The sequence below is a fragment of the Cibotium barometz genome, chromosome 49 (assembly GCF_041138505.1).
Source record: "Cibotium barometz isolate CiBa-2024 chromosome 49, ASM4113850v1, whole genome shotgun sequence".
NCBI lineage: Eukaryota > Viridiplantae > Streptophyta > Polypodiopsida > Cyatheales > Cibotiaceae > Cibotium > Cibotium barometz.
Window position 1 is genome coordinate 25,822,595 of NC_141094.1, and position 23,168 is coordinate 25,845,762.

The following is a 23,168-nucleotide window of genomic DNA, read 5'->3' on the forward strand; positions in this document are numbered from 1 at the left end:
TCTAAAGTATGCCATGCTAGCATGTTTTTGAAAGGGACCGCTGCTAATTGGTGGATCACTGAAAAGATCACCAAGGACCCCATTTGCACCTGGAAGAAATTTAAGGACAGATTCTATGCTCAGTTTTTGCCACCAAAACTCTCACCCAAAAGTGGGATAGACTTGAGCAAAAAGATAATGAAAGCGTGCAACAGTATGTCAACAAGTTTTGGAAAGTGTTGCTTGAGGTAACTCCCTTTATGCAAATCACTGAGGATGAAAGAAAGAGGAAATTTCGCTCTGGATTGCAACCAGCTTATCGTTCGGGCATTGAATTGCACCCGAAACATACTTTGCAACAGCTCACAGCCTCTGCTCTTGCTCTACGAAGCAATTGGTGCTCAAAATTAAGCAGGATCAAGGCGGTTCAAAGGGGAAAGACAAGGCTGTCCCAAATCTGTAAAAAGGTGGACAACCACCTAAAAAGAACTTCCGGGAGACCCACAAGGGAGGTAGAGCTGAAAATGCCTCATCTAAAGATCAGGGCCCAAAGAAGAACAAATTCGACTTGACCCCGGAGCAAAGAGAGCAATATGCCAAGGAGGGAAAATGTTTTTCTTGTGGTAGCAAAGACCACATGTTTCGACAAGGCCCTGACCGCAAACCAAAGCACGAGGACAAGCAAACCAGGGCTAATGTACATGCAGTTCCCGATGTGAAGGGAAACACTGAACATGATGCAAAAGAGCGAATGGTATGCAAGGCTTGGGGTCAAATAAAGGATCAGCCCGCCTTATTCATGTTTAACCGATAACTTCATCTCCATACAAACGGCAGCTGCCTTGGGTATTGAGGATATGGAAACATTATCTTCTTGGGGCTGAATTTGTAGTCAAGACAGATCATCAAAGCTTGAGATACTTTCTATCTCAAACAAAGCTTTCGGAGAAGCAGATGAGAATGGCAAACTTTCTTTCGATGTTTCATTTTCAGATTGTGCATACTCCGGGAAAGAAAAATGTGGTGGCAGATGCATTATCCAGGAGGCCTTATGTAGCTGCAGTCTCAGTGGCCTCTCATGGCGACTTATCTGCAATGCGAGATTTGTATCATTTGGATTCTGATTTTTGCCATATATGGACTGATTTGATGGCTGGTCATTCACATGCCTCTTATGTTATCAACGAGGGTATCTTAGGAAGGATAATTGCCTATGTGTGGTGAAGGATTTGCGTCCAAAGGTTATGGAGGAATGTCACGCTCCACCTTATGCTGGTCATAGAGGTATCATGCCTACTACACGCATGATTGAGAGATATTTCTTTTGGCCAAGCATGTGTAAAGACATTGAGGCTTATGTGCGTGCATGTATTACTTGCCAAAAGGTGAAATTTGACAGGCAAAAACCTCCAGGTTTGCTTCAGCCATTGCCTATTCCCTTGCAACCTTGGGAAAGTATTAGTATGGATTTTATTATGGATTTGCCTCAATCCCAGCATGGGAATGATGCTATTTGGACCATTGTGGACAGGTTTAGCAAGCAAGCTCATTTCTTGCCCATCAAGAAAACCATTAAAGTTGATCATATGGTAAAGATAAACATGGACGGGAGCCAGACTGGTGCCACCCGTGTGTTAGCAGGATGGTGTCGTATGGTCGGGAGCCGCCAGACTCGTGCCACCCATGTATGACCTGGACTGTGTTCTATCCATGGGATTGTCATGCCATGGAAGGACCAGTATTTGTGCCGTGTCTTGCCTATGGGACTGTCACTCCATAGGGAGGTTCATGCCTGGAACTGTGTTTTACCTATGGGCTGTCACTCCATAGGAAGACCAGGATTTATGTTTTATGTCGTGCCTTTTTTGTGCCCGACAGATATTTTGTAGTTGTTCCATGAACGGGAGATATGTCCATGATACTATTTGCACATGCACTCATGTTTTGCATGTTCTAAACTGTTTTCGCATGACTTGTATTCTTGTGTTTGCTTGCTTGACGTGTCAGTTTTACTGAGCGGGGACGCCTGCCAGTTTTGTTGCATATGAACAGGTGGTAAGTGTATTGCACTTGTTGGTGTAATAAGTTTTAATTCTAACCTTTTATTTTATAAAGTTGTATGTTCACATTCCATTAAAAGTGGGCACCCATTAGGGGCACCCACATATGGGCTAAGGTGGGGAGCCACTTAACCTTTTGTATGTGTGGGGGTGGGTGCATGACCACCTACCCACACCACACCATGAAGCTGGCCGCCCCCATGCAAACTTGGGGAGCCGGCCAGCTGTGGTCGTGGAACTCCCCTCCAACACCTTCAAAAGATGGCGACCATCCTTCTGCTCTGGACACACACGATCGTGCGCTTCCATCTCCACCACTTTAGCAGCCGGCGACTCTGTTCCTCCATGCCTCTTTAGGCTGCGCTACTTTTCCTCTTCAGATTGGCAGCTGAGCCATCCCGTAGGCGGCTGCGTTTCTGCATAACCAGGCGGTGACTGTACTTCTCAGGCTGCGCTGCCTACTCTGCAGGCGGCTGTGTGTGCATCTCCAGTCAGGCGACCCTACAGGCTGCGCTCCACCTCTATACAGACTGCGCTGCTGCTCTTCACAGGCGGCTGTCTATCTCTCAAGCTGCGCATGCTCCTATCCATCAAGAGGCTACACCACAGGCTGACGACTGCGTCTCCTACTCTGCAGGCAGCTGGCTGCCATCTCCATACAGGCTGCGCTACCTCTTCATACAGCCCACTGTGTATCCATCTCCAGTGGTTGCTCCTCTTCTCCATACAAGCGGCTCTGCCTTCTACAAGGTGGCTACACTTGCTCAGCAGCCAGGCGTTACCTCTCCAAAAGGCTGCTCCTCCTGCTCCTTTGCAGGCGGTTGCGTCGCCCTTTCCATAGGCGACATCTCCCTTCTTCAGATAGGCTACACCTTTTCCATAAGCAGCTACCCCTCATCCTCCTTAACAAGCTGCTGTGTCTTGGTGTCTACCACTAGTAGCTGCACACAGACACTTCCGGGTATTAGTCTTCCATCTGCAAGCTACAAGTGAATTCAGATTTAAGTTAAGAACTGTGTTGTAAATCTGATAAAGGATTCTCTCTCTACGGCTAACACCCGTTCGGTGCCGGGTAGTCCAAGCTTTTGGAGAACCATGGTCCAAAGGTGCCGAGATCGGGAGAGCCAGGCATTAGTACGGGAGCGCCTGTTTGTGCGTGGTCCTGGAACACCAGTGGGGCGCTCTCTGCCGCCGCGGAGTCCAGTGAAGGCACAGGACCGTAGAGACTGGACTACAATATCTACTTCGAGCCTTTTGTTTGGTACTGTATTCATTTGTACATGGACATCATTTGGTTCTTTGAGCCCATGGAGCATTGTATTTGTTAAATACTCCCAATAATATATCATATATTGAGGGGGGGGTCGGCCCGTTCCGGCCCCAGTGCTAGTGTCCATCTATTTCATTTCAAACTTCAGTTGTTGTTAAGTTGTCCATTTCAATTTGAGATATTAAGTTGTGCTATTATGCGTGTGAGTGTCCAACGGAGTCTATTCCCACTTGACGGGATCGGTTCCATTGGTATCAGAGCACGGTTGTTTCCGTCTTCTTAGTGGGGAAATGAACCTGTGTATTGGACACCCCCCTTCTAGCACACTTAACACAATGGACAGCCAAGGAAACCCTTTGGAAGTGCCTAATTCGAAGGGCCCATCAAGTGCCTTGCATGGTTCTGATGCTCTACGAGGAAGGCACAAGCCCCTTGAAAGGGTAAATGATAGTGATTCAAAGGGACAACTGTCTCGAGGAAAAACAGTCATGCAAGAAGAATAACCTGATGCAATGAGGGCTGAAATGGAGCATATGAGAAAGCTTTTGCAAGTACAAGAGCAAGAGCTAAAATTTTGCATGAAGATCCTGTCTTGAATGCATATGACCATCACGCCCTCCATGAGCACTAGCATACATATACCTGTAAGGCTTTGTGCCTTGTGGAGAAGATGCATGACGAGAGGTGACTGTCACCTCTTCCTTTTGCATAAATGACCTCAACCTTTGAGATGCGGGATCTCCATGCTTCAAGCGAGGTGGATTTCTGAATTTCAGCTCTCCGTCTTCCCCCCCCTCTTTGATGTCACCTTTGCGGAGGAGGTAGGAAAGTGCCAACTCCCTTCGCTTCTTGCCCACTTCCCGTGCCATGGACTCAAAAGTCACATCTACCATTGGATCGGCTTTCCTTGCTTCAATGGCACTTTGCACATGGGTAGGGGTGGTGACAGGTGTCCCACTAGAAGAATTTTGCCTTCTGAGTTGTCTCATGGAGAGACATTGCCTTATGCAGGAAAGTCACATGAATCTGATTCTCAAGTTCGTGGAGCACATGCCACCGTGCTTCATGAAACTTCCATGATGGCCCATGGAGCCCATGCAGATAGGGCTCCCCCGTTGAATAAAGGGAAAAGAAAAAGAGAGGACCATGAGCCTCATGCCAGAAAGCTGAAGGAATTTAAAGCAGGTGACAAGTCTGTTAAGTTTGATGTTTTTCATGGAGAGTATCATGCTTCTAAAGTGTTAGCATTTGTGGCACATCTTGACATTGCCTTTAGCGATGAGGACTTCACTGAGAAGTCTAAAGTACGCCATGCTAGCATGTTTTTGAAAGGGACCGCTGCCAATTGGTGGATCACTGAAAGATCGCCAAGGACCCCATTTGCACCTGGAAGGAATTTAAGAACAGATTCTATGCTCAGTTTTTGCCACCAAATGCGGAGCAAACTCTCACCCAAAAGTAGGATAGACTTGAGCAAAAAGATAATGAAAGCGTGCAACAGTATGCCAATAAGTTTTGGAAAGTGTTGCTTGAGGTAACTCCCTTTATGCAAATCACTCAGGATGAAAGAAAGAGGAAGTTTCGCTTTGGATTGCAACCAGCTTATCGTTCGAGCATTGAATTGCACCCGAAACATACTTTGCAATAACTCACAGACTCTGCTCTTGCTACGGAGCAATTAGTGCTCAAAATTAAGCAGGATCAAGGCGATTCAAAGAGGAAAGACAAGGCTGTCCCAAATCTGCAAAAAGGTGGACAGCCACCTAAAAAGAACTTCCGGGAGACCCACAAGGGAGGTAGAGCTGAAAATACCTCATCTAAAGATCAGGGCCCAAAGAAGAACAAATTGGGCTTGACCCCAGAGCAAAGAGAGCAATATGCCAAGGAGGAAAAATGTTTTTCTTGTGGTAGCAAAGACCACATGTTTCAACAATGCCCTGACCGCAAACCAAAGCACGAGGACAAGCAGACCAAGGCTAATGTACAGGCAGTTTCCGATGTGCAGGGAAACATTGAACATGATGCAAAAGAGCGAATGGTATGCAAGGCTTGGGGTCAAATCAAGGATCAGCTCGCCTTATTCATGTTTGATGACTGTGCAACCGATAACTTCATCTCCATACAAACGACAGCTGCCTTGGGTATTGAGGTTGAGAACATGGGACCTCAGATTGAAGCCGAAGCTGCTTTTATTGGTAAAGAGGTGCAGGTTACCCCATTGATAGAGGGAAGTTGCGTATACATATCCACGGCTATCTTCATAATGAACATTTCTTAGTTACACCACTAAATGGATGTGATGTATTGTTGGGCAAGCCATGGCATCATAGGCTTGAGCCCCACAAAGAGTACAAGACCAACATGATTTCTTTTATGCATAGAGGCCGCATGCATTTCATTGATGTTGGCAAAGAAGGGGACTCCATCCCACTTGTATCTCACATCCAAATTAATAAAGCAATGAAAAAGAGTCTTTATGTGTACTTGATTTTTGTTCGTGAAAGCATTGTACCAAGTCATCAAAATGTGGATGCTATGACTTATGATAGGCTAAATTTTCTTCATGCATTCAACGACTGTTTTGCTGATGCACTGCCAGGTGAATTACCTCCCCAAAGGCCCGAAGATCATCGCATAGATCTTGTGCTAGGTAGTTCTCCACCTAACAAATCCGCATACCGAGTGAGTGCTGCACAACAAGAAGATATCATGAAGCAAGTAAACGAGCTTTTAGAGAAAGGTTTGGTTCAACCCAGTTCCTCACCTTATTGCTCTCCTGTACTTCTTGTTCAAAAGAAAGACGGCTCATTCCGCATGTGTGTGGACTATAGAGCTTTAAATAAGCTTACTATCAAGAACAGATTCCCAATTCTACGAATTGATGACATTTTGGATAAGCTTGATGGTTCGGCTTGTTTTAGCTGACTTGATTTGAAGAGTGGTTATCACCAAATACGAGTGGTGCCACAAGATGTCCATAAAACTGCATTCAGGACATCCTTTGGATTATATGAATTTTTGGTAATGCCTTTTGGTCTCACCAATGCTCCTGCCACGTTTAATCGTATGATGGATAGGATATTCCGACCCATCGCAAATTTACAGGAGTATTCTTTGATGATATCTTGGTTTTCTCCAAGAATGAGCAGGAACACAGAACTCATTTGGTCACAGTGTTCGAAGAGTCGCGGAAGCATAAACTTTTCATTAATGCCAAGAAAAGTGAGTTCTTCCTTTCAGAGATACATTATTTGGGTCACATTGTATCCAAAGATGGCGTAACAATGGATCGTGCAAAGATAGAGACCATTCGGAATTGGCCAGAATTGCAAAACGTACATCAAGTACGTAGTTTTCTGGGATTATGTTCATATTATAGGCGTTTAAAAAGGCATTTTGCTATGATAGCCACCCCCTACATGATCTCACAAAGAAGAAAACCACTTTCAAATGAACTTCAAAAGAACATGATGCTTTCTTGCAGCTCAAGCATGCTATCATATATGGACCCATGAAAGCAGTTAAAGATGGAAAGGCAGAAACTGATAAGTTCATAAGTTGCTTTTCCAACGCGAGCTGTCCTAAATCAAGAAGGGCATGCAGTTGCATACGAGAGCCGTCGATTGCATGATGCTCAGCTTCATATGGATATCTATGAGAAAGAGCTCTTGGCTGTAATTCATGCCTTAAAGATATGGAAACATTATCTTCTTGGGGCTGAATTTGTAGTCAAGACAGATCATCAAAGCTTGAGATACTTTCTATCTCAAACAAAGCTTTCGGAGAAGCAGATGAGAATGGCAAACTTTCTTTCCATGTTTCATTTTCAGATTGTGCATACTCCGGGAAAGAAAAATGTGGTGGCAGATGCATTATCCAAGAGGCCTTATGTAGCTGCAGTCTCATGTTAGAAGTCATCTCCTGTCTAGATTTATACACTAGGGCCTTTGTTGTGGGTGTGCCCGCCCTTATCAGGTGTTTTATCATTTTTCCTCACTCCCCGCATTCTTCCCCTATTTTTTCCTATTTTTTCTATGCCTTGGGAGGCAGTTCTGAGTTGGCAGGAGCACTGAGTAGCTGGCCGACTCACCCAACAGCAGTCGTGGACCCCTGTGCTGCTGGCCGACTGGGCATATACAATCATGGGCTTCATTCAGTGCTGGCCAACTGATGCTACAGTCGTGGAGGTCTTTTCAGTAGGCCGACTGCCTATCTGGGGGCATATAAATAGGCCCCCAGCCCCCATACCACACTTGCATCATATTCGGGATCTTCTTGTGTATATCAGAGCAGAGTTACACGCCTACATCTCTCTCTTGTGCTGTTTTTCTGCATGCGTTTTTTTGCTCGTGTTCCCAGATCTAGTCATCGTCTCCGCTGCGTATTCTGACATGGTATCAGAGCCCTAGGCTCTAGATAGGTCTTAGGATTTGTGTGAGCAAGAGGGGAACTGTTTTGTGGCTGATTGGTGGACTGTTTTGGGCTGATCGGGAAGAGAAGGTGCAAGAGGAAGGCGGGCTGATTTGCTGGACAACCACTTGCAGGTTTTAGTTCTTCTTTGTTCCCACCCACCGACCCTTTTCAGAGGACATCCCCGCAATGGCAGATCTGTTTGAGATGGCCGAGAGACATGTGAAGATCCCGACACTCCCCACGTTCCCGGTGGACCGTCAGTTGGACGGGAGCAACTACAGCATATGGAAGGTGATGATGGAATCTGTTCTGGAGTCTTACGACCTCGCCGATTTCGTCGTTGTTGGTGTTCCACGGCCGGAAGTAGAGGAAGGGGAGTTACCGTCAACCCGAAAGGACCGAGAGACCCAGACACAGATGTGGGATCGTGTCAACGCCAGGGTCCGTTCGTTTATTTTCCTCAACTGCACACCGCAGGTAATCAATCATGTAAAGCATATGACGCTAGCCAGAGGTATATGGCAGCATTTGGCCTCACTTTACAACAGGGTATCGCTCATGAAGAGGATTTCCTTGGAAGTACAGATGCGGGTTATGAGCCCTGCAAAGTCATCGACGATGCGGGAGCATATTAACAAGCTGCAGGCTCTTCAGCAGGAAGTTCTTCAGGCTGGGAAGGAGATATCGTCAGAAGACACGGCCATCACGTTGCTGTCACACTTGCCCTCTTCGTACTCAGCATTTTACTCGTCTTTGATTACCAGTGGCAGGCTCAGCACCATCACGTGGGAGGAGCTTGTGCCCATGGTCCTGGACCAGGAGGAACGATTCACGAACCCTCCTCAGGGTGGAGGTTCGGAGGCCTTAACTGGCCAACGGTCGAAAGGCTATAACTCGGGCAAAGGGAAGGCTTCATCGGAGAAGTCTTCTGAGAAGAAGTCTGACACTGACCGCGAGAAACTGAAAGGGGCAGAGAGGACCTGTAATGATTGTGGCGAGAAAGGCCACTATTGGAGGTAGTGTCCCAAGCGGAAGACCGAGAAGGGAGAAGATTCCTCAGCAGCAATCATGAAGACTACGGCTTTTGTGCACCTTTCTTCAGGCAGGGAGGAGATTGGAGGACTCTCCGTAGGCGGATACTCGGGAGTGGATTCTCGATAGTGGTGCTTCCAAGCACATGACTCCTTCCCGTTCCGGTTTACAAGATCTCTGCAGGTGTTCTGGTCATATTCTTACTGGGGATACGTCCACTATCCCAGTTCACAGTGAGGGCTGGATGGAGATAGTTCCCGATGGCAGAGGGGGGAAGCATTTCTCCCAGGTGTTGTATGTTCCGGCACTTGGTTTTCATCTGTTGTCAGTGCATCAAGTGTGCAAGATTGGCGTACGGGTGGAGTTTGATGAGCATTTTGTTGCTCTCCGGGACAAAGCAACAGGCCAAGTGGTTTGGGAAGGCGGAGTGGAGAATGGAGTTTATAGGCTTTCAGCACTCTCTCTCCCAGGCCCTCAGGTTTGTGATGAGTGGCAGTCTGGTGATGGCCACTTGTGTGTGGATACGCTGCAGGTGCAGGCTTTCCGGGACCAGATGGTGGATAGCTTACCAGTAGATGGCAGGAACTTTCCAGTACTGATGTTGGTAGTTCTTGTGTTCGTCAGTCAAAGGAAGCTGAACAGGTCACTTATGCTCTGATGTCTCGTAGTATTCGGGACAAAGAACCTCTAGTAGATGAGGATGTTCTTTCCACGGGGACCTTTCGGAAAGCTAGGCAGGTGGCAGGTGCTTACTTGCAGAAGGAGGTGGTTTCTCCAGGCTTTGTGGTTCCGAATTCATAGGGGGTGGTTGACAGGTTTCAACAAGTTTCCAGGACTTGTTTGTGCACCGTAACAGGTGTTGATCCTTGTGAGCAGTGTGATGTCTCTGTGACTCAGAAGTTGTATGGTTCATTGATCTGGTTGATGGACACCAGATTGGACGGGAGCTTCCTGATGAGGCAGTTGAGCTCATGGTTGCAAATGTCTCTTTGGGAGGCAAGATTGCGTTTCCTGTGGTTTCTGCGGCATGCGAAGGATCAAGGACTCTTGTACACAGGAGGGGGATTGATTGATGGAGTCCACGGTTGGAGTGACTCAGTTTGGGGAGGAGATCCGGACACGAGGGGATCTGCTTCAGGCCCAGGAGCAGTTTTATGGAGCAGTAAGAAGCAGTCATCTTTTGCCTTGTCGAGCGCACAGAGGCAGAGTACCAGGCTGTTTGTGATGCTGTTTGTGAGGTGGTGAGGATGCAGAGGTTGCATAGCAAGTTTGGGCTTCCACTGGAGGAAGCCATGGTCATCCAGAGGCACTTTGTTCGTGAACAGATCGTTGCAGATGACATCTTGCTAGAGTTCTGTTCGACGGAAGACAGTACGGTGGATCTCTTCACGAAGTCGCTCTCTCAGGATTTGCTCAGGCGGCACCCCAGCCCCAGTGGTTGGTTACACAGCCAGGAGCCGAGAGGGGGTGTTAGAAGTCATCTCCTGTCCAGATTTATACACCAGGGCCTTTGTTGTGGGTGTGCCCGCCCTTATCAGGTGTTTTATCATTTTTCCTCACTCACCGCATTTTTCCCCTATTTTTTCTGTGGCTTGGGAGACAGTTCTGAGTTGGCAGGAGCACTGAGTAGCTGGCCGATTGACCCAACAACAGTCGTGGACCCCTGTGCTGCTAGCCGACTGGGCATATACAGTCGTGGGCTTCATTCAGTGCTGGCCGACTGATGCTACAGTCCTGGAGGTCTTTTCAGCAGGCCGACTGCCTATCTGGGGGCATATAAATAGGCCCCCAGCCCCCATACCACACTTGCATCATATTCGGGATCTTCTTGTGTATATCAGAGCAGAGTTACACGCCTACATCTCTCTCTCTCTTGTGCTGTTTTTCTACATGCGTTTTTTTGCTCTTGTGTTCCCAGATCTGGTCATCATCTCCGCTGCGTATTCTGACATCTCAATGGCCTCTCATGGCGACTTATCTGCTATGCGAGATTTGTATCATTTGGATGCTGATTTTTGCCATATATGGACTGATTTGATGGCTGGTCATTCACATGCCTCTTATGTTATCAACGAGGGTTATCTTATGAAGGATAATTGCCTATGTGTGGTGAAGGATTTGCGTCCAAAGGTTATGGAGGAATGTCACGCTCCACCTTATGTCATAGAGGTATCATGCCTACTACACGCATGATTGAGAGATATTTCTTTTGGCCAAGCATGCGTAAAGACATTGAGGCTTATGTGCGTGCATGTATTACTTGCCAAAAGGTGAAATTTGACAGGCAAAAACCTCCAGGTTTGCTTCAGCCATTGCCTATTCCCTCGCAACCTTGGGAAAGTATTACTATGGATTTTATTATGGATTTGCCTCAATCCCAGCATGGGAATGATGCTATTTGGACCATTGTGGACAGGTTTAGCAAGCAAGCTCATTTCTTGCCCGTCACGAAAACCATTAAAGTTGATCATATGGTAAAGCTAAACATGGACGGGAGCCAGACTGGTGCCACCCCTGTGTTAGCAGGATGGTGTCGTATGGACGGGAGCCAGACTCGTGCCACCCGTGTATGACCTAGACTGTGTTCTATCCATGGGATTGTCACGCCACGGAAGGACTAGTATTTGTGCCGTGTCTTGCCTATGGGACTGTCACTCCGTAGGGAGGCTCGTGCCTGGAACTGTGTTTTACCTATGGGCTATCACTCCATAGGAAGACCAGGATTTATGTTTTATGTCGTGCCTTTTTTGTGCCCGACAGATATTTTGTAGTTGTTCCATGAACGGGAGATATGTCCATGATACTATTTGCACATGCACTCATGTTTTGCATGTTTTAAACTGTTTTCGCATGACTTGTATTCTTGTGTTTGCTTGCTTGACGTGTCACTTACTGAGCGGGGACGCCTGCCAGTGAGTCATGAAGTTTGCTCTGTCTTCTGACGAGTTTTGTTGCATATGAACAGGTGGTAAGTGTATTGCACTTGTTGGTGTAATAAGTTTTAATTCTAATCTTTTATTTTATAAGGTTGTATGTTCACATTTCATTAAAAGTGGGCACCCATTAGGGGCACCCACATATGGGCTAAGGTGGGGAGCCACTTAACCTTTTGTGTGTGTGGGGGTGGGTGCATGACCACCTACCCACACCACACCATGAAGCTGGCCGACCCCATGCAAACTTGGGGAGCCGGCCAGCTGTGGTCGTGGAACTCCCCTCCAACACCTTCAAAAGATGGCGACCACCCTTCTGCTCTGGACACACACGATCGTGCGCTTCCATCTCCACCACTTCAGCAGCCGGCGACTCTGTTCCTCCATGCCTCTTTAGGCTGCGCTACTTTTCCTCTTCAGACTGGCGGCTGAGCCATCCCATAGGCGGCTGCGTTTCTCCATAACCAGGCGGTGACTGTACTTCTCAGGCTGCGCTGCCTACTCTGCAGGCGACTGTGTGTGCATCTCCAGTCAGGCAACCCTACAGGCTGCGCTCCACCTCTATACAGGCTGCGCTGCTGCTCTTCACAGGCGGCTGTCTTTCTCTCACGCCGCGCATGCTCCTATCCATCAGGCGGCTACACCACAGGCTGACGGCTGCTTCTCCTACTCTGCAGGCAGCTGGCTGCCATCTCCATACAGGCTGCGCTGCCTCTTCATACAGCCCATTGTGTATCCATCTCCAACGGCTGCTCCTCTTCTCCATACAGGCGGCTGTGCCTTCTACAAGGTGGCTACACTTGCTCAGCAGCCAAGCGTTGCCTCTCCAAAGGGCTGCTCCTTCTGCTCCTTTGCAGGCGGTTGCGTCGCCCTTTCCATAGGCGACATGTCCCTTCTTCAGATAGGCTACACCTTTTCCACAAGCAGCTACCCCTCATCCTCCTCGACAGGCTGCTGCGTCTTGGTGTCTGTGTCCATCTATTTCATTTCATTTCATTTCAAACTTCAGTTGTTGTTAAGTTGTCCATTTTAAATTGTGATATTAAGTTGTGCTATTATGCGTGTGGGTGTCCAACGGAGTCTATGCCCACTTGACGGGATCGGTTCCAACTAGACTAGGTATTTCTACCTTTTTCAAGACAACCTATGGTTGCAAGATTGTATACCTTTATGTACCATATGAATATATATACTGAATACTCATCTATCTCTTGTCTCTCTTCTGCATGCGTTTTGCATCAGCATGTTCCAAGATGGTGTTTAGGGCTGAAAGAAGAGTCCCAGAGTTTCTGCATGTAACACCTTGATAGGGAGGGCACAGTGGGCACAAGCATAATCCATGGTAGGACTTGTCACCTAGATTCCCTCAGAGGTGCAAACACAATCAGTTGTTCTCAAATGATGTCTTTAACATTCTAATTGACAACCCAACCTTACCGGTAACAACCAGCCCTTGAGCATAGAAATATACCCAGATTTCGGAAGTGTGGAATCCCCAACATTCTCCTGGCAATTGCAAGTGCCAGAAGGCAAGCTTCCTGTTTGACCACAGAGATCTCTGCACAACCTCCTTCCAAGACTTCTGATTCCTGTAGTTCGGAGTGGTTAATAATTCTGATTCCTCCGCCCAGTTTTGGTGTTCCCCCATTTTTCCTCACTTTCTCAGATGTTGGCCGATTGATCCCTTTGCTACCCAACCTGCTGTGCAACACTGGCCAACTGTTGGTTACCTGGCCGACTTGCTTTTTGCTGGTGAGCAACTTGTTGGTTTACAGGTTGCGGAAGGCCTTGTATTGTCTTAAGCAGGCTCCTAGGGCTTGGAATCAGAAGATTGATTCCTTCTTTCTACGGACTGGATTTCAGAGATCAATTGCAGATCCTAACTTGTATCTCTTTCGAGAACGCGGTTTGGTCACGTACGTTGATCATCCTTTATGTGGATGACCTCATTCTCACTGGCGGTCATGTGGAGCACATTGTAGTGACAAAGGTTGCCTTGTCAAAGGAGTTTGAGATGACCGACTTAGACTCTCTCCACTTTTTCTTGGGATTGGAGATCTGGCAGACCCAGAGAGGGTTCTTTGTCTCTCAGGAACGGTATGTTCATGAGTTGCTTGAGGCCTTTGGGATGGAGAACTGCAAGCCTATCACGTCACCGATGGACTCGAACACGAAGCTTACAGTGAATGATCCTTGTGAGCTGGTTGGTGCCTCTCTGCATCGGAAGCTGGTTGGTTCATTGATCTGGTTGCTAGACACCAGATTGGACTTGAGCTTTCCTATGGGGCTTTTGAGCTCGTTTTCATGCAAACGCCTTTGAATTCTCGTATGGACGCAGGATTGCGGGTCTTGCGGTATTTGCAAGGTACGAAGGATCTTGGACTCTTCTACAACACCGGAGGGGAAACGAAGGACCAAGTTCAACTCCAAGGCTAGAGTGACTCAAATTGGGGAGGAGATCCAAACACGAGGAGATCTACATCAAGCTATAGTTTTACCCTCGGCTCAGGAGCTATTTTATGGAATAGCAAGAGGTAGCCGACTATTGCCTTGTTGTCTACAGAGGCAGAGTACCGGGCTGCTTGTGGTGCTGCTTGCCAGGTTGTGTGACTGCGAAGGTTGCTTGGCGAGATTGGGTTTCCACATAAGGAGCCCACTGTCATCCAGTGCGATAACCAGAGTTGTATCGCTATTGCTCGGAACCCGATCTTCCATGCCCAGACTAAGACATAGAGATACAATATCACTTTGTTCATGAGAAGATTTTAGCTCGTGACATCTTGCTTGTTTATTGTTCAACAAAGGACAATGCGGCAGACCTCTTCACAAAGTCTTTATCTCAGGCTATACTCCGGTAGCACTCCAGCTCACTGGGGTTGGTTCCACATCCAGGAGCTGAGAGGGGGTGTTAGCAGTCATCTCCTGTCTGTACATTACACCAGGGCCTCTGTTGTGGGTGTGCCCGCCCAGTTTTGGTGTTCCCCCATTTTTCCTCACTTTCCATGTATTTTCTCCTATTTTTCTGGGTGTGGGAGGGCTGTCGGCTGTATCAAATGCTGGCCGACTGATCCCTTTGCTACCCGACCTGCTTTGCAGCACTAGCCGACTGTTGGTTACTTGGCCAACTTGCTTTTTGCAGGTCGTGAGCAGCTTGTGCTGGTCGTAAGCATATATGCTGCTGTCGGCCTGTTTTGGGCTGGCCAGCCAGCAGCCTGGGGCCATATAAAATGGCCCCTGCCCCCCACACTTGCCAGTGTATCATTCGGGATTTTCTTGTGTATATATAGCAGAGTTACACAGCTTCTCTCTCCCTCTCTCATCTGCGTTTTGCTCTCTACAGCAGTTGTCTTCATTTCCGCTGTGCATTCTGACATCCTTCTCGTACTTCAGCAAACTCTACAAGGTACTGCAAAAATATGGGTTGTTTCAACAAACAAACAAACAAACAAAACACATGAAATCTATCTTCATTCCATCGAAACTTAAGGATGACAGAAGATCCAGATAATTTGGGCTTTGATTTAGGTGAGATCGAAGGGTGAACATCAATGCTAACTACAAATGTTGAATAAATTAAACCCTCGGAACAGGGGCATCCTCTCACTCGCTGTCGCCGCCATCATGGAAAAAGGCTGCCTTTACTGTCGAATCGTCTTTCCCCGCACAAGCACCAAGACTACAGAGTTAAATCATCCGGGTTCTCCAAAATTTTTGCAAATGTTTGCAAGAAGCTAGCTAGATCTGCACCATAGATGATCCTGTGGTCTGCTGTGACATTCACCTACAAAACAGTAACACAGATAGTGAATATGATTGATGGTGGTTGTTTGTGATAAAGAGCACGCATGCCCATTACACACATAACCTGCCTGTCCTTGGAGCCTAAGACATCTGACAGCAGGCAGAAGGGAGTGCCTGTTGGATGGGCAATCAAGCCCGTCTATCCCACAAAATGCAGACTGGGGTGTAAAGACCCTACGTCAATGTGATAAAACTAACTGAAAACATTAAATTCAACTGAAAAAAATAATGAGTTTTTGGACATCTTATGTACACCTGCATTTGGCTTTTCACTCCAAGAAGCCCATTTGATGTTGCAACCACTTTCCTCTGAGATGCACCCACAGCTATGATTGCACCCTAACAACAACCACCCAAAAGTGTCACTGCCTATTGTTGCCCATCAGAAAACCGCACTCAGATACACGTGCACACAAAACTTGAAAGCACTCACTGTTCCAGGAGGCAAAATTGCATCGAATCGATCAACCCCAAACATCCCAAGGTTTGATAATGTAAAAGTTCCTGCAACCAGAAAAACAACACTATGAGACCATATACATCACTCACACAGAGTTCAGCAAGTAAACTAAACCTATTAATCATTTTGGAGTGGACTGAGACCTGAGTTGTATTCATGAGGTTGAAGCTGTTTAGCACGTGCTTTGTCAACCAGATCCTTCCACTTATTAGATAGTGTGTACAAATCGACCTGCATCCAGGGATTCATAACACAAACAGCATAGAGTTATGTGAATAGTAACCTACGCATGCTTAGCCCATAAGCCAGCTAACAGCAGAGAGTGTCAGAGCGCAAGACAGACCTTGTCAGCATTCTGAAGCACAGGAGTCAAGAGCCCACCATCCATAGCAACAGCAACTGCTATGTTCACGTCACTATTGTAGGTAAAGCTTTTCCCATCCTTGCAACTTGCGTTAACTACTGGATGCTGAGCAAGCGCAAGTGCAGCAGCTTTCGCCAACAATGCTGTCATAGTCACTCCCTTAGATTTGACCTGCATGATGTACTTCTGTCAGCTGCTCGACACAATTCAGAAAGGGGAGAATAGCTGAAAAGACCATCTGAACATAATTCATGATGCATAGCTGGGAGCCAATGTCTGAAAAAGTTACTTCTAAGCTCAATGGTCATGAACTTAAGAAAAATAAACTAGGAGATTCCAACCCTAATCCTCAAAAACCTCATCTACACAACACTTGTCCTTGCTACCTTCTGCAATCCTCTTTGGACCACCCTCTTCTCTGACTCCTATAGCCTGTAGATCCACAGCATGCAGAGTGCATCAGCAATAGTCCAAGGCCTGCATGAGGAAAGATCATGCCTGTGCAGGAGAAAAAGCAATTGTTCCAAGAACATTCACGAGTCATTCCAAGTGCTTGTTGCTACAAACATGCACGTAAATCAACCACTAAAATCTAGCAAGATAGCCAATTACTGTCTCAATGACTCACTCACACTTCAGCTGCATAGAAAAATTGATTGGCATGCAATCCCTTGCCTGCCAGAGGTAAACTATATTTCAGCTTCCACACGGTTAAAGATGTGTAGCCACACACTCATTTTTACTCCTAAAAGGAGGATATGAAGGAAACAAAGATCTAAAACTAAGTCATGTTTTTAATATGTACAATCGTAAGGAGCACTTAGCTCGTGTGGTTGGGGACACCTACTGCTGCAGGTCAGGAATGATAACAGCAAGTGCATGCACTACTGTACCTCTTGCTTGCTAGCTTTCCATCAATCCACATACCAAATTTGGAAACTTTACCGACTAAGCATCAGTAACACTCTATGGCTCTCTGTCAGATCACCTATTGAAATCTGTACCGCATCTTGACAGTCTTCTTCTTTAACTTAACCCAAACTCTATAACCCTCAAATGAACTCTCAAAAGATGCCCAACCATATTGCTTCCTCTAAACATGAGGTTTGAGGTGTCAATTTTCCAAGGGTTAAAGATGCAGAGAAGCCATCAAACTCTTTTGTCCTTATGCACAATCCCCTTGATCCACAACCATTGCCTTTGAAGCATTCATGCTCCTTGAGCAGGCTTCCCCTCATCTCATGCATGTGAAGCATCAAGGCATCTCTCTTAGGACCTAGAGTTGATAACGCTCCTAATTGAGAGCCAGACAATACCACCTCCAAACTTTAATCCTGAACAAACCAAGATAAATCCTAGACGACATCCTCCACCATATTGGTCCAATGCTCTGTGGATATCCTGCACTTTGAGTAACCAAAGGATGAGAGCTGGAACACTAAAGTGAAAAGAAACCGGCTACCGGTAGGGATGTGTAGGACATAGGGAAGGCGAGGTATGAGTAGTCTGCCAAAATGGTTGGTGGTGGGATGGTGAAATCATATACCTAGATGAATCCAAAAACATGCCTAAATTCACCTTTTAGGAACGTGCATGTTATATACTCATGGTAGTCAACCCACAAGACTATATAACTATCAACTCCATTATGCGTAGTATGGACTAGATACTACGACATCCCCACTAACATCATCAGTGCCCAATAGTGGGATGGTGAAATCATGATAAGAGCAGGAGACCCAATCAAGAAATCCACAATGCTCAACCCCCTATTATATGGGAAGGAGGTGAGACTCCTTTGTAGGTTTGGACAGGCCAGCAGTGAAGAAAAGGTGCTGAAAAAGGACTCGAGCACTAAGAGCAGCTGGTCTAACAGAGGTCTGAGGACCGAGGGCTACCCTTTTGTGACCAGCATATCTCGGCTATTGCATTTTCATACAAATGCCTTAATTTATGTTAAATATATAAAAACAAAAATCAAAAGCTAGATCATAAAATCTTTAACCGATACCTTCTTATACAGCGCATCCAGAGCATCAGTGCAAATGGTGTAGCCAACTCTAAAGGTAGGCACACTGAGGCTTTCCACCATGTTCCGTGAGACCGCGGCTTGCATAGTGGTGAAAGGGACTGTGGTTCCAGGAACAGCAGCTGCTGCGACACTAGAGGGAGAGGTAATTTTTCTTGTGGGAACTTGAGGCTTAGGGGCAGGCTTTTTACCTGCAGCTTCCTCGATATCTGATGGCGTGATGCGGTCATAAGGTCCAGAGCCCATGATGGAGTCCAGGCTGACCTTGTATTGCTTGGCTAATTTTTTGGCATAAGGAGTGGCTATAGTTTTCCTTGGCCGATGGAAGGGGCAGGAGCCGGAGCCGGAGGTGGCACCGGCATGGGCACAACTGCAGCAGCAGATGGTGGTGTAGGAATGGATGCTGCTGGTGCTGCAGGGGAAGTAGAACTGCCTGGTACTGATGCTGCAGCCTTGGACTTCGCCTCAGCAATCTCGTCCTCTGTCTCAGCGAGAAGTGCAATGGCTGCACCGACAGGGGCAACTTCCCCTTCTCCCACCGCAATGGCAGCGAGGATGCCATCATAGAAGGTCTCCACATCCATGTCAGCCTTGTCTGACTCCACAACCACGACACTCTCACCCTTGGAGAGCTTGTCGCCCTCGGCCTTGGACCAGGAGACGATCTTGCCTTCGGTCATGGTGGAGCTGAGGGCAGGCATGAAGATCTCTCTCACACGGGCCTCCACAACAGCAGGGGAGCCTCGGTTGGAGAGGCGGAGGTGTCCGCTTGGGAGCATGGATGTAGCAGAAAGTGCCTTTCTGTTGCCCAAAAAGGAAGATGCACAGAGATGGGAGGACGAGCTCATGAAGGACTCCATGGCTGCAGCAAACACAGCTGCACAGAGAGGAGAGCTTCTCAAAGACCTCGGGAGAATGAGGGGCCTGACCTTCGCACGAATCTGAAGCTCTTGCCTTGTCGTGAAGCTCTCTGAGCTTGGGTCACACGCAATGGGACCATAGGCGGCCTTGCATGCGACCCACAGCTTCGATCTGGTCGGGGCAATGGCCGTCCTCTCACTCGCTTTTGACCCACGTCATACAAGGGGAGTTTTGTTTCGGTCACGATCCAAGGGGGGTTTCACATGAGGGCTCTTCACAATCGTTTGTGTTTCAATCTCCACTAGAGCTGTTCCCTCATTGGTATTTCTAACCCACCAGCACACAGGTGGGTCATAAATACCATCGAGCAGTTTATGAGTTGGCAAGAGCCGAGTGAATAGCTTTTCGGCTTTGGCAATTAAATGTAGAGTGGAATAGGTAATTGAATGTAAAAAGTGTGCGCAGAAACCACCAGACGGCCACCAATCCAACTCTTTGAGAGTCGCGGGAATAGCACCACTCTTCATCCCCTTATGTTTACTGTGAATTGAACTTTGAAGCTTTCTTTTATAGCCGATGACCATCCATCTCACTATTTAGCAAATCAACAATGTTCACCTTTGCAATTCGTGGACTTTATGGTCCTTTGCTGAACTGAAGAGCCAAATCATTAATAAGTGCACCAAATCTTGTGCCAAATGACTTACATTGTCTCCAATGAACAACTCCTTTGGTCTCACAAGCTTCACTTGTTCTTCCAAAGATGTGACTACAATCGAGCGACTTGTGTGAATTGACAAATTTACATAGCCTAGTGGCACCCATTGCTATCTTTTTCTTCTTCTTCTTCTTCTCTTCTCTATCTTACTTGGGAGTTGCCACGTGGTGGCTCGAGGGTGGCTCCAGCTACCCCCCACGTGATAGCTTCCCCTTTCTTCTCTTCTCTCTTTTCTTTGGGAGTTAAGAGAGAGAGAGAGAGAGAGAGAGAGAGAGAGAGAGAGAGAGAGAGAGATTTAGAGAGAGAAAGCAAGAAGGTTAGAGAGTTGGAGTAAGAAAGAAATAAAGAAAAAAGTCATATTAATGTCTTCTGAAGGTCAAAATGACATATGAGACCAAACATGCATCATCATAGAGACCACGGAGGTCTTGAGCCTATGTCAAGTCCATGATAAAAATAACAAAAGCCTAAAATGTCATACTAGTGTTCCAGCCATTTACCCAAAGGCACCCTCAATAGAATTAGATCTTGGCTTTGGCTTGCAAAATTCGTCAATGATTACCCTTTCTTCTTAGTAAACTACCCACTTGCCTTCTTTGCGTGCTACTCAAACTTGGTGATTTAGAGGGTTTGTGTGTGTGTGTGTGTGTGTGTGTGTGAGAAAAAATCAGTTAGAGAGATAGTGAGGGAGACAGACTTAGAGAGAGAGAGAGAGAGAGAGAGAGAGAGAGTTGGAGAGAGAGAGGGGGGAGGAAAGGAAGGAGAGAGAGATAGAGATAGTGAGAGAGTTAGAGAGAGAAAGGGGTTGTAGGGGGAGAAAGTTAGAGAAATTTAGAGAGTTAGATAGATAGATAGAGAGAGAGTTAGAGAAATTTAAAGAGTTAGATAGATAGAGAGAGAGAGAGAGAGAGAGAGAGAGAGAGAGAGAGTCGAAGGGGGGGGAAGAGAGAGAGAGAGAGAGAGAGAGGGAATTAGTATTTTAAAAAAAGATATTTGTTTTATTTTAAATTGGAAAATAAAAAATGAGCCTTTTCTTAGGAGAGAAAATGAGAGGAGAAGGAAGAGAGAGATAGAGAGTAGAATAAGTTTTTTTTTAATGAGGAGAAGAGAGAGAGAGAGAGAGAGAGAGAGAGAGAGAGAGAGAGAGAGAACCTATACAATGGTTGGTGTGTGTGTGTGTGTGTGTGTGTGTGTGTGTGTGTGTGTAAATTAGCAGTGCTCGAGAATGCCATAGATAGGCACAACACCTTAGCTACCTTTGATCAAATAATGCTCCTTGTTTTTCATTGACAATGTGCCTTGCCAACCTAAATAATGTTGTGCGACCACCTATGCGTCTCATGTCATTGTACGAATGAGAGAATGGCTCTTTCCAAGTGTGTAAACTGCTTGCTAAAAGATGTGATTGGCATAGCCTTTTGTTCAAGTCAAGAGCTTACCTTAGCCTTACTTGAGCATGTATCATTGAGTCTTGTCTTCAAGCCGTACATGCAACTTCCCATTGTGTGGGTGCATTAGCTTGTCTGTCGTGTCCTCATTCCATTATCACACCGGTATGCTTCGTTCCAAAGTTGTGAAGGAAGAGCCCTCAATGCGCCTAGATGGAGGCAAGAAGAGATTCGTCTTTGTGGTGGTTTTCTCTCACAATAGGTAGGGAATGAAATGTAAGCTAATGCAAGAAGAAAACCTACAATCAAACCTATCTAGCATGCATCTAGCAAGCAAGAAAGAAGAGGGAAGAAGGAGAGCTCACAAGAAAACTATCGCAAGGGAATTATTGTGTCTCGCTTATTGCAAAAATGACTTATATACAAATGATTAGTTTTTATAGTAGGCCGGCCAAACTTAAAAATGGTCCAGCCTCTATTAATAGTCTTAAGCAACTATGTTCACTAAGTCAGTAGACTTTTCCTCTTTCACATTAAGCGTGACATTAAGCGCATGGTAAGACTGCTATACATATTCTAACGTTGTCTTACAAAAGTTAAGTGCTCATTTAAGCCGGTAAGATGGCAAAGCGTCTTGTGATATTATGATAAGTTAGGCAAGTGAAACCATGTTAACCTACGGAGTGGTTAACGTACCCCCTTTTCAGTTTGCGGTGGTGAAGCTACTACTAAGAAGTGGATGGTGTAGGACGCCATGGTGTGGCCGAGGTTAAGTGGTATATTTTGGGACCAATCTTAGCCAGATACAGGGCAAAGTGATGGGAAGGCTTAGGTAATCCTGATGGTGGCAAGCATCTTATCGAGGCAGCATGGAAAGTGATAGGTAATTTAGAGGGTCTTCATGCCAGGTCTCCGCCGTTAGTTATCCTCCATTAGTTGTGGACCCTTCAATAGGCGGTAGTTGGTAAAAGCTGTCTACATCCTGTGATTAGTGGAATGAGTGCCGGGACCCCATGGAATGATCTACATGGGTAGATGGTTGTCCGGATATTCTTGGTGTGACATCATATTATACCGTAAGCTCATAGCGTAATGGTTGTTCGGATCTTCTTGGTGTGACATGATATTATACCCTAAGCTCATAACGTGATGCCTAGCGATTGGGATTTTGCGTGATGAATATGTTGGTCAAGGTGAGATTTTGTTGGTGTTAATTGGAGTTGAAGTAGAAGATACATGCATGAGGGCTCACTTGAGGTACCTGCAAGGTTGGGTATTCTTCATGTGATGGGTCATACCATGAGCCAGGGTTCCCCCATCTAGAGATGTACCTTGAGGGTTGGCATGGACGAGGTTAGTTGTAGGTGCATGTGGTTGTGTGTGCCACGAGATGCAAGAAATGAAAAAATTATGAAGCTCGTTAGTAAAATATATAGGTGATGTGCCCGTGTTGGTGCACTTCTCCAACTCAATTACTTTATTCCACTCTCTTGTTGCTTTCTTCAAGATTCATTTCTTGGGAAGTCAAGATCATTAGATTGTTTTAGGCATGGTTGTGGACTTTATGCATAGCTGTGCCTACAACACTACACAAGGACTTTGTGCATGGCTATGCCTACAACTACAAAGGAGTTATGCAACCTCTTAGGCTAGAGTGATTTGGAATTATTGAGCACTTGTGATAGAGGCGGTGTGGATCAATTAAGTGGTGTGGTCGAAGAGGAGGCACCATGGGCTCTTACTGATTTGAAGAAGGTCCAGGTGATGAGTAGTATCATGGGCTAGGCTTGCGGTCGCCATGGTCCCCCCATCCAGAAATGTACCTGGATGGCTATCAATGATGAGCTTCAACGTAGGTTC

General features: G+C 46.4%; 1 pseudogene across 1 annotated transcript; it reads right to left on the reverse strand.

Moving 5' to 3' along the window:
- Positions 1-15,130: 15,130 nt before the first annotated feature.
- LOC147610433 (dihydrolipoyllysine-residue acetyltransferase component 4 of pyruvate dehydrogenase complex, chloroplastic-like) lies at positions 15,131-19,317 on the reverse strand (annotated as a pseudogene). Its single transcript, XR_015264071.1, has 6 exons — positions 18,324-19,317; positions 16,292-16,483; positions 16,092-16,179; positions 15,922-15,992; positions 15,744-15,827; positions 15,131-15,468 (listed from the first exon to the last, which is right to left on the reverse strand). The product of XR_015264071.1 is annotated as a dihydrolipoyllysine-residue acetyltransferase component 4 of pyruvate dehydrogenase complex, chloroplastic-like (transcript).
- Positions 19,318-23,168: the final 3,851 nt, after the last annotated feature.